Here is a 16,895-nt window from a genome sequence, read left to right on the forward strand (position 1 = left end):
GAGGTACTCGTGGGGCTAAAGGCAGAGCCCACCATCTCCCTCCTTCTCTCCTGCCGTAGGAGCAGACACAGGGCTGGCCAGCGCCAGGGTCCAGAGATTAGGATTCCACTCCTCTCTGCTCATGGCTCACAGTTAACCCAGTGCGCGTCATTCCCCAGCTGCACACTGGCTCAATGGCTGTAATGAGTCTGGCTTCCCCGTACCCCGAAGGATGGTCAGAGGGTAAGGAGGGAATGAACACACAGCTTGGTGACTGGTTAGTTTTGTGCCTGGATGGTACCTCAGCTGTTTCACAAAGCCCATGAAAAATGGCAAAGGCCAAAGTTCTGTATATGTGAAGATGAGGACGGAGGACGTGGCAGGAAATAGCTCCCCTGGTGTGGCGTTCAGCCCTAGTCGGCTTCACTGCCTCTCCCCCATGCCCAGAGGACATCTAGGCCAGTACGCAAGCAGGGAGGAGCAACATTCTCCAGGAGTGCAGGAGCGGGCTCCACACGACTAGGGCTCCCCATAGGGCAAGTCAGTCAGGGGCATGGATCCCGCTGGACCATTTGGAAGCTCCCAATAGCAAACGTCAGAGATGAACGACCCCTCAGAGGTTATCCTGATCATGACCACGTCTGCTCTGTGTCTCTCTGCTCCGGGATGTGGCCTTGTTTTCTTATGTAACCCAGTCTTGCTGTCTTCCCTGGCACCTGGGCTACCACGTTGGTGGCTGAGGTTACCGCTCTCTAGGAGGGCAGGTGGGGTGGGGAGAAGCAGATGGCTACTGGCTATGGCCCTCCCTTGAGGAGCCAACTTGGAGCAGCCCATTTCCTGCGCCACTCTGGCTTTGCTGGCTGAAAACGGAGCCGCTTCCTGGGTAAAAAGCCTGGATAACGTCAAACTGATCCCTAACCCTGAGGACAGAGCCGACTCCCCTCCCGCTTAGTTGTGCATGCTAGATAATAACTCATATGCTCAAAACAGTGATCAGTCTTGAGCCTCTGCCTGGTCCCCTGCCCCTTCCCTCCCTCTCCTCCTACAGAGAGCCGCTTGTTTAGTTCCCATATTGCCTTCCAGTTATTTCTTTATGTAAATTAAAACATGTGTTTTTGTTTCACCACGTCCCTCAGATACACAAAGGGTTGAATGTGGTGCTTCCCATGTGTCTGCAGGGGGCTGGGAAGAGGCAACTGGCAGCTGGAGCTGGACATTCTGGGCACGAAGGGATTGTTAGCCAATATAGGGAGCGGGGAGATGCAGTCTTCCAGAGTGAGGACAAGAGGGGAGCCAGGGAGAAGAGAGGAGGAGGAGGAGGAAGAGGAGGAGGAGGACAGAGGGCCTGTTCCTGCATAGCAGGGGTTTCAGGGGGCAAACAGCCCCTCATACCTGCCAGCCCTCAGGCTCTGAAGCAGGCCCTACTGGCAACGACCTCTCAGAAGTCCCAGGGTAAAGAGGCCTGTGGAGTCTACAAGTCAGCCCAATAGACCTAGAGCAGTCTACAACCACTACAGAAATCAGTGTAGCCGTTTCTCCTAAGACAAGAAAGAGAGGTACCGTGTGACGCCCCCAGGTGTGGCCCCCATAGGAATCTAGATCAGCGCACCACAAGGACTGAACAACAGCCAGGAAATGGAGCAGCTCGGATGTCTGTCAGCAGATGGATGAATACAGTAAGCATGGCACATGGGCACAATTGTGATGGACAGAAACACGCATCATCATGCTAAGCGTAAGAAGCCCGACACAAAAAGACAAATAATGTGTGCTTCTTTCACTCGTACATTTACATTCATATGTGTGTATTTGTATGCATGTATGTGCATGTGTAGGTCATGAAACTAGAAAGGGGACCATGGAAAGGGAGAGGGTAAGGAGAGGGTGATGGAATGAGTCTGCCTTGATCGTGATGTTGGGGTGAGGGAGGAAGCTGAGCGGGACACAGGGAGGGACTCGGGCTAAGGGCAACAGCAGTCAGGGGAGATTAACCAAGGCTAAGGATGCTGACATACACGCATGAAAAAGTCATCACGGAACCCATCCCTTTGTGTGCTGACTTTGAAAAGATTAAGAGATAAAACAAGAAAGGAAAGGAAGCTGTGGTGGCCAGCAGGATGGAGAGGACCTCATGCTGTACATAGCAGTTTGTCCTACGGTCAGCAGGTGCCCATGCTGGATATCTTCCCGTGTGATACTGTGGGATTTCCACTGTTCGTGCCCTCCCAGATTTTCATCTTCCCCCAGCACTGTTGCTAAACTCGAGGATGAGGGTGGCTGCTTCCCACTCCAGCAGGGGTCATGACAGGCCCTGGTGGATAAATGGTGTCCCCAGCCTGCTTCCCTCCAACCACATATGTACCTCCAGCCCCCGTACATCCTGCCAGCACGCAGGTGCTCTTTCACCTTTCCGAGGACGGCTGGGAGTGTCACATTTGCGTTCCCTGACTCTTACCTGTGCTCTTGTTTCTCTCTTTCCCTCATCCTGCCTGGATCCTGGGTCATGGCCTTGTGCCTGACCATCTTCCCCGGGCTCTGTTTTGCTCACCACATATGCAGCTCCCCGGCCCCATGTGTTGCCTCTAACTCCCTGAATGTGTGAAGTGATGGGAACAACTGAGGAATAGCCCAGCATGCAGCAGAAGATGTACTAGCAGATTTCACAGGTCTACCTGTGTAGGGCACGGGAGCCAGCTCGAGCCTGCACCAAGAGGTCTATCCTGCCCACAGGATACTGCCTCTGTTCCGCAGTTCCTCTGTGGTGCTTGAGCCCTCAGCCCCACAGCGTGTCCCCTTCTGCTGTATTTTTCAGTCTACTCTGCTCTGCATGAATCTATTCCCCAGAAATTCCTTAACATTCTGTACAGGGACCTCACATCTAACTGTCCGTAACCACTCCAGTGCTTTTGTTTCCGTGTTCGTTTGATAGTCCCAGTGGGGTTTGGGGGAGAAGGGAGTGTGTCCTTAGCCACACTCAGCTATAACATGCATATTCTGCCATGAGAATTACTTCATGAGAGTAAACTGCCGAGTGTGGGGGTTTTGGACCACGAATGAGGGGAGTTTCTGAAGCCGTGGGTATGTTTGCCAGCTGGTCACCAGGCTAGAGGGGATGAGAGGGACGGCATCAGGAGTGAGCGCTCGCTTCCGCCAGGTTGCCTGATGAAGAGACCCTTCTGGGTCTAGAGACATAAGGAGGGCTCACTACTGCAAGCACAAGAACCTGAGTCTGATCCTCAGAGTCACATAAAAATGTCAGGTGTGGTGGAAGGCACTCATGACCCCAGCAATGGAGAGACAGAGATGTGAAGGTCCCTGGGGTTCACTGTCATAGCCAAGCTAATGAGAGACCCCGCCTCAAAACATCTTCCCAAGTCCAGGCTCTAAGGAGGCTTAGTGAAAACTAACAGCAACAGGACAGACAGGTGGCCTCAAAGAACTGTGGACTCCACTGCTTGGGCAGGCTTTGCTCCCTGTAGCCATTAGCATTTCACTGCCTTGATTCCCTTGGAGACGCTTGATGGGAAATCCTGCAGGGACGCGAGGTGGAAGTCTTCCTGCGACTCCCTGTCATGAGTCCCTTGGAGATGCTTGGGGCGGAGTCCTGCACAGACATGAGGCTGCTTGATTGGATGATCAGTCCTGGGTTCCTACCTCAAACCCAGACCGAGCAGAGATAAGATGGCTCCTCTTTCTGAGCTCTAGCCTGAATAAGGACCCGTGGAAAAGACCAAGCAAACAAACAAAAACCCAGCTGGTCCTGTGGGGTGAGGGTGGCTCAGCAACTGAGCACTTGCAGAAGGCCTGGGTTTAATCCGTAGGCCCACCAACAAAGAACAGCCCCTGGTCCTTATTCTAGGCCAAAGCCCAGAGTTTAATTTCTTCCTCTGCTGGCACAGAGGTTCTTATGGCTTCTCTTTCTGTTTGACTCGCTCATCAGAAATCCTCAGCAAAGCTGCTCCAGGGAGGCAGACTGTGCCCTGGCCTCAGCCTCATGCTGGTCCGGGCCCCAGATGCCAGAGAACAAATGTTTCCTGTGCATCCAGCTGAGAGGAAGCCGAGGATGGTGCTCACCAGCAGACTCCAAAGCCATTGGCTCGGACACGGCGGCCTGGTGGTGTCAGGAAGCATACGAGATAAGAATATTTTTTTTTAAGAACAGTTCAATGGCACAGGGGCAGATTGAAAAGTGCGCACTTCCAGAATGAAGGCCAGCCAAGTGAGGTGGTCATCCAGGGGCCAGCACCGTGAAAGGTCACTGAGGGAAGGTTCAAGCAGAGAGGGAGGAGGCTATGTGGGGTACTGGGGGGAATCTTATTTTTATTTTTTTTGTTTTTGCACTGATGCATGGGAGCCCAACTCAGGTCCTTGAGCCCTTAGGGACTGAGCCATGCCCCGGACCCAAATTTAAGTCTTTTTTCTATGAGCTCAGAAGGTTTTTGAGGCCCTCTAGTGAAATTTCCATTGTAGCTATTGTATATTTCAATTACAAATTTCTACTTGGAGCCTAAAAAATAATTTCTATCTCTTTGTTTAAGTTATTTGCTTGGTAGGGCATTATTCCGATGTTTCCTTTTTACCCTTTGGACATTGTTTCCTTTAATTGCTTGGATAATTTATAGTAGCCAATTTAAAGTTTTCATCTAAAATTCCAACTTATGACCTAGGCAGGTCTCTCCGTTTCTAGTGCCCCTCCTCCCAATTTTAATGTTCCATGATTCTTAAAAACAAAAACAAAAACCAAGCCCTAGAGTAGGTAGTAGAAATGCTGTGATATTTTGTTTATAATCTAACAAATAAAGCTTGCCTGGAGCTCAGAGTGCAGAGCTAAGCCACACAGGCCAGGCGGTGGTGCCACACTCCTTTCCTCCCAGCACTCCGGAGACAGAGGCAGAGGGATCTCTTTGAGTTCAAGGCCAGCCTGGGCTACACTAGCTTGAACTTGTCAGAGAAGCAGAGCTCACACAAAGTGCTGGGATCACACGCCTTTAATCCCAGCACTAGGGAGGTGGAGACAGAGGGGTAAGGCTGGGAGCAGAAAGGAGCTCAGAAGCAGTCAGAGGATTCATAGAGAGAGGATCGTCCCATGCGGTCTAGTGCCTGGCTGCTCCGCTTCTCCTGACCCCTACATCTGACTCCAGGTTTTTATTACTAAGACCAAATAAAATTTGTGTTACAAAACATAGCAAATATAAAGAACAGATTCTTCCCTTCTTAGGGCTTCTTTTTAAGGAAAAAGGTTTATTTTTTGTTGTGTGTTGGGTATTTTGCCTGCATGCATATGTGTGTATGTATGCCCCTACAAAGTCCCCACAACTGGAACTACAGTTCTGAGCTGCCATGTGGGGATAGGAATGGAACTTGGGTCCTCTGCATGAGTATCCTGTGCTCTTAACCACTGAACTATCTTTCTAGGGCTTCTTATTGCTACTGCTGGGCTTGTTGTTGCTGCTACCACTTTTGTCTTGCGGCCCCCATAGATTACTGAGGTGGTCTGTATTTTCTGTAGTGATGGGCCACTGGAGATTCTGCTGGGTCCCCTCAGCTGCCAGCTAATGAGTAGTGAGTGATTGCCTTGAGTGTGTTAAGCCATAGGTCCTCCACCCTTGTGCAGGGCTCTGTGTGGCCTGAGGCATGCTTTCACCTCTGCCTTAGCTTTCTTTCTTTGCTTGTAATAAGCTTCATGGAAGGATGGGGTTTTCCCATACAGATACACACTCACACACACATGCACCCAACCCCCCCCACACACACACATACAGAGGCCCAGTGCCTTCCTGCATCTGATAATGACTTTATAGATCTCCAGACAATGTCAAAGCTTTATCTTCATCATAAATTTTGGCCAGCCTTATTTGTATCAATGTTTTATTTCTAAAATTTTTATTAGATTTTTATATTAAATTTTAATTTTTATGTGTGTTTTCCCTGCATGAATGTTTGTATTATCACTCTCATACCTGGTGCATATAGAGGTCAGGAGAGGGCACTGGGTCCCCAGAACTGGAGTTGTCAATGGTTATGAACCATCGTGAACTTTTTTTTTCCAGGACAGAGTTTCTCTGTGTAACAATCCTGGCTGTCCTGGAACTTGCTTTGTAGACCAGGCTGGCCTCGAACTCACAGCTATCTGCCTGCCTCTGACTCCCAAGTGCTGGATTAAAGGTGTGTGCCATTGCTGCCAGCTTAACACGGGAGCTTTTTGAGAAACTCCAAACCCAGTCTCAGGATTCGCTGCAGCTCAGAAGCTCACTTTCTCTTCTCACCTTCTTCCTTTCATCACGATGAGCCTCCATCTCCCCTAACACTCTGTTCAAAATAAAGGACATACCAAAGTGTCTGCACATATGAACTTATTTAAAATCAAGCAGCAGTGGCTTTGATGCATTTGATGCTAAAGGCCAAGTGAGCCTGCTTTGCTCTCATTTGGTTGACGAGACAGAGCCCCTTTATTGGCCTCACACTACAAGAGCTCTTGCTGCAAGAGGGCATCTACACAAGTCAGCTCAACCTGGGTTTCTCCTGACACCCGCAGAGACATCGTGGGCTGAGGAGCCAAGAGTACTTAGTATGGACGCCGACACTCACCCTTCTCTGAGATTCTAAGACCTGGGATTGGGGAGACAGCAAGTGAGCTCGTGCTCAAGGAAGAAGTATCTACAGAGGGACATTGGTGGCCCATGGAGGTATCCTTCCAACTCTTTTAAAAAAAGCCAAGATCTTGTCCCCTGCATAGCAATTTTCAGGCCACACGCAGCCTCTGGAGAAATCCAGATGCCATACCCCTGCCAATTCTCGGTGCCAGGGCCGGTTGGCAAGAAGCTTGGCCAGCAGCAGATGGGGAAAGGGGCAGAGGAGAGAACATTCTGGACCATTTTACACAGTCACTTTTCTAACTTAGACTCTTTAATAATCCATAGGCTTTAAGCAACCAAAGACTTGCTTGCCATGGCCAAACTCTAGCATGAAGCAGATTCTCACAGCTGGACCGTAAATCCCTACAAGACAGCACTCACCATGGAAACGCTGACACAGCCTTTTGTCCCTCCTGGGAATTAAACTCCTCATTTCAGTGTGGTTTTCTTTATTTTTCAGCCCGAGTCGTTTACAAGCCCAGGAACACGGCTCATCTTGATAGAAGACTAAATGCTGCCCCCGTCAGGCCCCAGGTGGAAGTGTCTTCCCTCACTGCGAGGGTTTGGAAAATTATGGCGACTCAGGAAAGAAAATCCTGCAAGATTTTTCCTGTTACTTAGGAAAAGTAAGGAGGAGAAGTGGAAGGGGAAGGGAAGGAGGGGGAAGGAAGAAGGGAAGAGGAGGGAAGGGAAGAGGAGGAAAGGAGACTCTCGAGGGCGTGCTATTAAAATAACAGCCACCGTGAGCAACTAGAGACCAGGCCCTTGGAGGAATTCCGGAACCAGCAGAATCGAAGCTAAATAGAGTCTAACAGAAGATTCGTAGACTCCCGTGCCCGGTGGAAACTTTGCAACAGGAATTCCCAAAAGTGTGCACTGCAGACAATTCCCAGAGAGTGCAACTCAGAACAGGGTGTAAGTCCCACCGGCCACAGAGTGGCCCGCCTTCCCCTCCCTCCCAGGACCTCTAACTGCCAGGTTCCACCACAGTACACTCTGATTGCCCTAACTGTTGGACCCTGCCCCCCATCCTACAGAGTAAAAAGCCCAGTCTCTGGACATGAAATTCCACCAATCTCCATCCTGGAAAGCTCCAAAGTTCCACCTCCTCCCAAGAAACTCTATATAAATCTTGCGTCCTGTTCAGTTTGTTCCTGTTTCTCGCACAAACAGAGGCAGCCACCCTCCTGGTTTTCCCCTCCCAGTTAAGCTCCTGTGTGCCGTTTGTTGTGTGGCGTGACTTTGTGGTATTCCTTGCCTCCCAGCTGCCAGGATACCTTTCTATCAGAGCTACAATGCTTACATTTGGTTCTGTGACTCGGATAGACTCCCTTGGAGCCTGTACTCCCCCTGGTGGTCTGAGTCCCACTGGGACCCTTCTCTCCAGTGCACTGGAGGCAATTAGGTGAGTTCCTCTAGTACTCTTGGAAGCAGAGGTACCCCCAGTCACAGTCTTTAAGGCTATGATTGGCCCTCTTCACCTGACCCCATGCCCCCACCCTTGGAGCTGCAATCCTGCAGCGTCCTTAGGCCAAACCAGGTTGCTGTGCCCCTTCTCCTCCTCTTCTCCCACCTTCCCCCTGGAGCTGCCCTAGTCCCACAGTTCCTTAGGCCCCCATGACTTCAGTGACCCATTCTACCCTTTCCTGTGGACCCCCTCCTCTTATAACTCGGATTTTCTTCTTACCTTCTCACCTCTCCGAAAGCCCTGGTGCCAGGCTCCACCAAGTCTCTCTGCTGGCTTAGCCAGGCTAAGCCCCTGGCCCTGGCTGAGTGTAATGACAACCCCCAAATGACTTGGTTCTCGTTCACTCCTCCCTGAGTCTTGGGGATGCTCACAACTAAGGCTGCAGTGACGTTTTCCTTCTCTGTCATCCATGGGGACATGCCTTCCATACCCTTTCATCCCCTTTGGGTGCCTCTTAGAGAACCTCCAGCCTCTCCACCTGACTCCCAACCTGAAGGTCCCTAATTTCTTTGCTTTTGCAATCAAATTTGGCATCAATGTCCCTTAGATAATCAATCCAAATGACCACCGAATGGTTCCTTAGATCCGAATATTATTTGGGACTTTTACAAATACTGTGAGTGATTGGGGAAATAGAAAGAGAGTCCCCATTCCTGATTTCTCAGCTTCAAGATCTGTTTGTTTTGTCTAATCTCTCTCTCTCTCTCTCTCTCTCTCTCTCTCTCTCTCTCTCTCTCTCTCATACACACACACACACACACACACACACACACACACACACACAGACAGTAAATGTCCTGTCTTTTAAGTTACCACAGGTAACTTGAAAAAAGCTAGGTAACTTGAAGCTAGGAGAGAGAGCTACCAGGAAGGGGAGAAAGCAAAGGATTAGGCCAGCTGCAGCATGCACACACTCTGCACACACCCTGCACACACCCTGCACACACCCTGCACACACCCTGCACATACCCCGCACACACCCTGCACACACTCCTCACTGGCTGGTGCTTCTCTCAGCTGCCTCCCTCCCGCAGCATCCTCTGCCTATAGCCAGTACAGGGATTCCGGTGTCTTTGAGGTATGAGTGGCAATAGACTGTTGTTTTATGCTGTCCCACTTGAATTAAAATCTGGGTCTGGAATTAAGGTATGGCTTCCCCTCCTCTAGACCCAAGCACACTTGTTTAAAGGTTTCTTCCAAAATCTCTGATCCTTATCAGGCAAACCACCTGCTACACAGCAAAGGAGAGCAAAACAAAAGGAAGGGGCTGTGTTCCCAGTAGGGGCTGTTGCATCATGTACGCACTCTTCTGGTTTGGGCTTAACTCTCCAAAACTTTTGCTAAGAGTCAACGCTTACCTCAAGAGTCATAAAACTATTATGTAAACTTCCTGTACCTCAAGATTTTTAAGCATATTGGGTCTGATTAAAACCCTGTAATATCTGTAACAAAAGGGCTGTTTTAAAACTCATAATATCAGGGTTGATAGCTAAAAATCTATACATAGGTAATCTTTTTTTAATTCAAGACAGGGTTTCTCTGTAGCTTTAGGGTCTGTCCTGGAACTAGCTCTTGTAGACAAGGCTGACCTCAAACTCACAGAGATCCTCCTGTCTCTGCCTCCCGAGTGCTGGGATTAAAGGCGTGTGCCACCACCACCTGGCGCATAGCTAATCTTAAAGAAAACGTGTGACTGGTTGCCACCTCAGCTGCTGTCTCCCCAGTGGGACGGAGGTAGCCACGTGCCTGACTGCCATCTTTGCTAGGGCTGGAAAGGATAGAGTTTGCCATGTGACCTCACTCCCACCTTGATGAAAGTGAACACACGACATGTGCCATCAAAGCAAAAGCAACTCCTTCAAACCAGATGACTCTTCCACGATTTTCAGCCACATTAACAAGCCTCAACCCTCAGTCCATTCTCTTCCTCTCCAGCCTCTCTGGTTTCTCTTTCTCCTTTCTCAGTGATATGCTGTCCGACCAGTCAAGGCTGAAGTTATCCATAACCAGGGTCCTGAATGAAATTACGATAACCCAAGGTGCATCCTTGTGAGGGAGTTTGTAACTTGCCTCCTGGATGGCCCCCTTAAAGAGGTAAATTATTAAAAAAAATACAAGAGGTCATCCAGGACAAATATGATATCCCATCTCAATTTCTAGAGCACCTTATAAAGGGCCTCTTACAATGTACCAATCTGGATCCTGAGACCCCAGATGGAAAAGTAATCCCTTATGGCCTACTTCTTCACCCAGAGTTTCGTTGATATGAAAGTCAAACTTAAACATCTAGAAAAAAACCCTGACTCCTCAGGCAGAAGTCTTAGCAGTGACCTTTAAGGCCATGGGAGAGATGAAAAAGCCCCCCAAACAAAAATACCAGATGTTAGCAAAGGCCTTTTGACTAGCCATAACAACTGCCCAGGCTCCCTGGCCTCCTAAAGCCTGAGAATTTCCTGGCACCTGTTTCAAATGCAGTCAGGAGGGTCACCGGGCCCAGGTCTATCTGATCCCTCAATAACTACCCTGACCATGTCCAAGATGCTATCAAGAGGGGCATTTGGGTGTTGACTGCCCTCATGTCCCTCATGGCATGGGGACATCAAACCTAGATGGTCCTTTAGCTGACCTAGATCTAGCCATGGATGACTGAGGGGGCCTGGTTTCCCTTGGCCTGACCACTGGGAACCTCAGGTAGATATCCCAGTATCAGAGTGATCTAGCTCTCTCCTTCTGTATACTGGGGCCACCCACTCCATCCGGATGGAGTTTTAGGAACACACATCTTCTTGTTCCCCTATTGTCAGGGTAGGGTGGCAGCTTTGTCAGCCTCATCAAACCCCACCAAATATATTACCCAGGCCCAATACCCACGCTCTTGCCATAGTCTCAGGGGACTTCAGCCTCTTAGTTCTGACCTTTTAAGAAAGAATCTTTTCTGCCCTTTGGGCTGCCCACCCTGTGGGCATTCTCCCTGCACCACCCTTCAGAGCCCCACGTGTGCAGTCCTACTTACTGAGACGCCTGCATTTCGCCCGCTATTTTCTCCTCGACCTGCTCTAACCACTTGTCTTTCCCCTTCTACTGGGTAACCCCCACTACGGAGCTCCCCGCTTTGCCTACTTTTACATGAAAGTCATACAGGTGTGCCAAGATAGCTCTCCCTTCTGAACTGTAGATGTTCCTTGGCCTCTGACAGCCAGGACACCTTTCCCTTGAGAGCTGTAGGCACAGCTTGGCCTCCAACTGCCAGGCTGCCTTTCTATCAGAGCTGTGAGGCCAACATTTTGGTGTCAAAGCCCAGGACTGACTACTTCCCTGGCTACTTACCATCAGTTTTCCCTTCAGGTCATCCAGGATCTCCAAGGAGTGGCTCAGACTATCCTTACCCTCCAGGACAAATAGACTCATAAGTGTCATTAAATCCATGAGGCTTAGAGTCACTAACAGCAGGGTGGTCTTTGTCTCTTCCTCAGGGAGGAATGTTGCTTCTAAGTCTGCCAGTTAGATAAGACAAGAAGAAGATAAGACCTGACAACTCCAAATAGATCTCCAAAAACTAAAGAAACTGCTCAATGCCTCTGGCTAGTGGCTTACTGATAGGTCCAATATGGAACTGAATATTGCCCTTCTTAGGCCCCCTTTCTTCTGCTTTTTTAAATCCTCCTGGCTACACCCTGCATTATAAATGTCTTGTCTCGATTCCTTCAACAACAGATTCAAAAGATCGCTAATCAGACTTTTATTCAGTTGCTATTACAGGATTTCCAGCCCCTAGTTACAGAGTCAGAGGCTAGCTACTCCTAATGATACCCTGATGGTGAAGATCAAGTTTACCCAAAGGACTGCAACGCCGTGATTCAACAGGCAGTAGTCTGATGATAGCATCACCCCATTTCCCATGACCCGACTGCTTATCAATAGTAATCCAAAGAGGAGAGACTGGAAGGCCCTCAAGTCACATGAGTAACCAGGCCCCTCCCCCAGGACCTCTATCAGGTTCCACCTACAGAACACGCTAACTACCCTAACTGCTGACCCTGCCCCCACACCACAGAGTAAAAAGCCGTCTCTGGACATGAAATGCCACTAATCTCCGCCCCATAAAGCTTCACCATAAAGAAGTTCTACCCCTTCCCAAGAAACTATATAAGCCCTGTATCCTGTTGGGTTTGCTGCTGTCTCTCTCTGGAGCAGAGGCAGCCATCCTCCTGGTTTTTTCAACAAATGTCTTGTGTGAGGCTTGTTGTGTAGTATGACTTTGTGGTATTCCTTGGCTCCCAGCTGCCAGGAGACCTTTCTATCCCAGCTTCAATGCTCACAGAGGGGGTTCAGGGGTCAGAGGAGGCTGGTGAGGACACCTAAAGCCCTAAAGACAACAACAGGGCTCTAAGAAGCAGGGCAGGAAAGGAGTCCAGCTAGCTTTGCTAAGTTCATCCCTAAGCCACTTTGAGGGGCGCTCAGCATCCTGTATCCACACGGAATATTCCTTTGCCTGGTGTTGGTCCTTTCCTGGCTTCCCTTGATGAATCTAAAGTGGCCGTTATTTGTGATATAAGAAGCACACGTGTTCACTGTAGGGGAATCGGAAAACTGGTGTGCTAGTTTGTTTTCTGTTGTTCTTACAAACACTGACCAAAATCAACTTGAGAAGGAAAGAAAACATTTGTATTTCACTTTATAGTTCCACAGTTTATCACCGTAGGAAGCCAGAAGCTCAAGGCAGGACCCCGGAGACAGGAACTGAGGCAGAGACCCCGGAAGAGCACTGCCTGCTGACCTGCTTCAGAAAGCTCACCAAGCTGTGAGCACCCAACGGCCTTGCCCACAGCTCCAAAGTCCTTCCAACATGGCCATCCCAGCACAGCCCTTGCTCCGATACCAATTCCCACCTTCTTTACTCTTTGTTGCTGTGATAAAAGTGGACACAAGCAAACCTGGGAGAAGAAAGGGTTTGTTTTGCTTACAGGTTGTAAATGGTCCACCATCAAAGGAAGAAACTGGAGCAGAGGCCATGGGGAATGTTGCTCTGTCTCGCTCCCTCTGGCTTGCTCAGCTATGTTTTCCATACAGCTCAGGCCCATGTGCATAGGGCTGGCACCACCCACAGTGAGCTGGGGCTTCCCACACATCCACTAGCAATCAAGAAACTGCCCCACCGACAAGCTGAAGGAGCCTTTGAAGGAGGCAGCTCCTCACCGGAGAATCTTTCTTCCCAGATTTTGTGTCAAGTCTCAAAAAGTAACCAGTGCAACCTCAAATAAGCAGAAAAGGAAGCAGAGGCCCAGAGGCACAATTCCTGTGGACACTTTGATCCTTCCTGGGCCATCTCTTGTAAAGACTTCATGATCAATCTACGTCTCCTGAACTGTACTCTGTCCCGTGGCTCCTGATTCTAAGCAGCAGGCTTTATAAAATAAAATACACATTTTATCTAACAAAGGCCGTAGGATCTTGAATTTTCCCCAAAGCTCCTCTAACATCTGTTAGACCTTTATGGGGTGTGGCGGGCCATGAAAATAAGTGAGTTGGTGAAGGGAGGAGAAAAAAATTAAACTTGGGAAATGCTTATTTTAAAGATATAGGAATTAAATAAACCCGAGAATCAGTGAGTTTGTTTTGAAGATGAGCCTAGAAGCAGCTTTAATATTCCTTTGGGCTTTGGGAAAGCAGAAAGCACAAAGGTAAAGGTTTTTATTTGTTTGCTTTTGAGGCAGGTTCTGTGTACGTATCCAGGCTGACCTGGACTCACGACTGTCTGCCTCCCTCTCCTGAGTACTGGGATTACAGGCGTGTGCTAGCACGCTCAGCAGATATATATTTTTTTAAAGCATCCCAACTTTGCAGAGCTGAACACATCCAGGACCCAAGCTTAGTAGAGGATCCTGTGTCTGTGGGAGCTTTGACACAGGGAGGTGACACAGGGAGACTCTCATACCAGACACACTAGAAAACCACTTGGCTTTCTTAGGAACTGTGCTGTTAGGGGCCTGCAGGAGCAGCCAGCCGTGCTGAGAGCTCACAGAAGCTCTAGGAAGTGAGAGTGTGAATCTTTCTAGTTGACCTTGGAGCACCCAAGGAAGGAGGAGCCATTTTTCTCAGCCCTGTGAACACAAAAGAACATTATTTTCTTTTGAAGTTTTTTCCCAACCGTGACTGCAGCTTGGGTTGTTCTCCAGGTGTGAACTCGGAAGGGCTCTGTGAGGAACCCAACATTACCCCACAGCGCCAGCCTTGCAAGCTTTGAGTCCTGGACATTTCAAGGGAGGGGGGATAAGGTTCTTTTCCCCAAGTCTGACATCTGAAGTCTCCTGCGTCTGAAGGGGGTGGCGTCAGACACATAGCCTACATCTTCTTTTCAAGACAATGGATTGTCCGAAGCCTGAGGACAACGCCAGTTCTGTTGCCAATGGCTAGATGACCCCTCGAGTAGATCAAAGCTCCATGCAGTTCCCTGAGTGCCCAGGCTTCTACTCCAGATCCTTTGCCTCCCACACCAAGAAGCAGGCAGTCCTCTGGATCCCCAACAGTATGACAGTGAACCTAAGCTGATTCACAGGCTCTGTCTGAAGCATTTATCTAAACTGTTCTATTACCAATAAAAACTCAGGAGTCAGATATTGGGGTAAAAATCTGATAGATCAAGAAAGCAGTGGAGGAACGACCAGCTGACCTTCTCTCTCCACGCTGCCCATATTGAAAGGGCCCTTGAATCTTTCTAAGCCCCTTCCTACCCTTTCCTCTGCCTCTCGATCACATCCTCGATCCTCCAAAATCTCTACGGGTAATTGGGGTCAGCTAGTCATTGACTTACCGCTTCAAGGTTATCTTATTAACAGCCCGGAGTGTCGCCGTGTGATCAAATGTCCTGCAACAGCCATCTTGGCCATGTAGCTTCCAAGGTCACCCGGAGCATTGTCCTGAGTGACTCTTTCTCTGTTCCTCTTCGCTGCACCCCGCCTTCCTGCCCATCTCCAACTATTATGGGCACCGATGCTCTGCCCTTCACACGACACACAACTTACAGCCATTCTGTGGATGTCTGCTACCTCAGCCCAGGAGAGGTGCATACACTTCCTTGTACTCCAAAATTGTGTTTATAAAGCTGGGCCTGTGGGTTCAGATATGTAATAGTAATTACTCAGGAGGCTGAGGCAGAAGGGTTACAAGTTCAAGACCTGCCTGGGCGCAGCAGAGTGAATGCAAGCCTGGTCTGAGTGAATTAGTAAGCCCCTGCACCTCAGACCTCTGTGTGGTTGAGCATTTGATTAGCCCTAAATTTAATCCCCAATGTTGAAAAGAAAGGAAGGAAGGAAGGAAGGAAGGAAGGAAGGAAGGAAGGAAGAAAGAAAGAACGAACGAACTCCACTCTTAGGGACCTTTACAACCTGATAAAACCAGACAAACTCAGACCAGCATTTAGACACGGGAAGCTCCTCTCCCTCCCTTCTCATTCCCACCTACTCCTGCCACTCTGGGTCCACCGTTGCCCAAAGTTATTACCCTGTCCAAAAGAGGTATAGTCTCACTAGATTTGATGTCATTTAACATGATGGCATGTCTTGGGGAAGAGAGAGACAGAAGTAGGGTCTACTTCCATCTTTGGCATGCTGTGTCAGGATGTCAAGCACTCGGAGCTAGAGATCGACCTGCCTGGTTGAACCTATGGCTGAGAAAAGAGCCACATCTTCGGAGATCAGGGCAGACTCTCACTGTACTGGGACTTATTTGGTCACTGAAGTGTGTAGACCTGAGCGGCTTGACTTTCCCCAGATCTGCCCTGTTCCTTCTCCCTGTGCATCCCTGACCTGGAAATATCAATGACCGGAAGTGATGCTGAGATACGAGGAAGCAGGACCCCACACTCATCTGTTAAGGTATCTATTTAAATTATATTGCCATCTTCATGCAAGTATGAAATCTACTTTGAGCACATATTGTTCCTGGACCCAGTTCTCTCCCTTGCCGAGTCCTGCCCACCACTCCCCCATTCCCTTTTTGTTCCCCGGGCCTAGAAAGCTTTGTTTCCACTCCATCTCATCTGTTCATATGGTTTATGTATCTATACAAAATCTAGGACCCACAGAAAACATGCCATTTTGGTCTTTCTGAGGCTCACTCATTTGTTTAATATGGTGATGTCCAGTTGCAGACAGCTCCCTGTTAGTTCTTTCTGGGCTCAAATTCTTCGGAATTCATCGTGTTTGGGAGGACATACTGCAGCAGCCGGAAGCAAGTTTCTGCAATGACCACAGCTGAACACAAGGATGCCTTCTCAGAAGCTACTGGGGTACCCCAGGCCGCCTGTGGCTGTGGAACAGGACTCTAAAGTCCACTGGCGTGATTTAAGACACAGAGTAATTCCTTTTCCTTCCTGGGACTCGGTGCCTTAAGTTGGAAGATGCAGTAGTCTTTGAAAACTTGGATTCGCCTCGGTTGGATAATTAGACACAACGGAGCTTAGAAGAGTCTGTTGCAGAGGTGCAGTTCCACAACATGCCAGCAGAGGGAAGCAGGCAGCAACCAGCAAGTACCACCAACCTGAGGGATAGGATGTAGGGTTGTGACCACCGCGGTTCCTTTAGCACCCTCTTCTTGTCATAGTGTGACATCCCACATCCCTGCTTCTATTGATACCCAGCGGCCCCTCAACCTTCTGGCACCCACCCCTTCGTCTTCTGCAACGATACTTGGATTTCAGCTCTTGTCTTTTGCAGCCCAGGACCTCAAACCCTCTGACTACCGTCCTGGTGCCTTCACTGCGTTTATTCTCACCCTGTGTCTCCGGCTCTGCAGGCTGTGCCTCCTTCAGGTGG

The sequence above is a fragment of the Myodes glareolus genome, chromosome 4, assembly GCF_982192425.1.
Source record: "Myodes glareolus chromosome 4, mMyoGla1.1, whole genome shotgun sequence".
NCBI lineage: Eukaryota > Metazoa > Chordata > Mammalia > Rodentia > Cricetidae > Myodes > Myodes glareolus.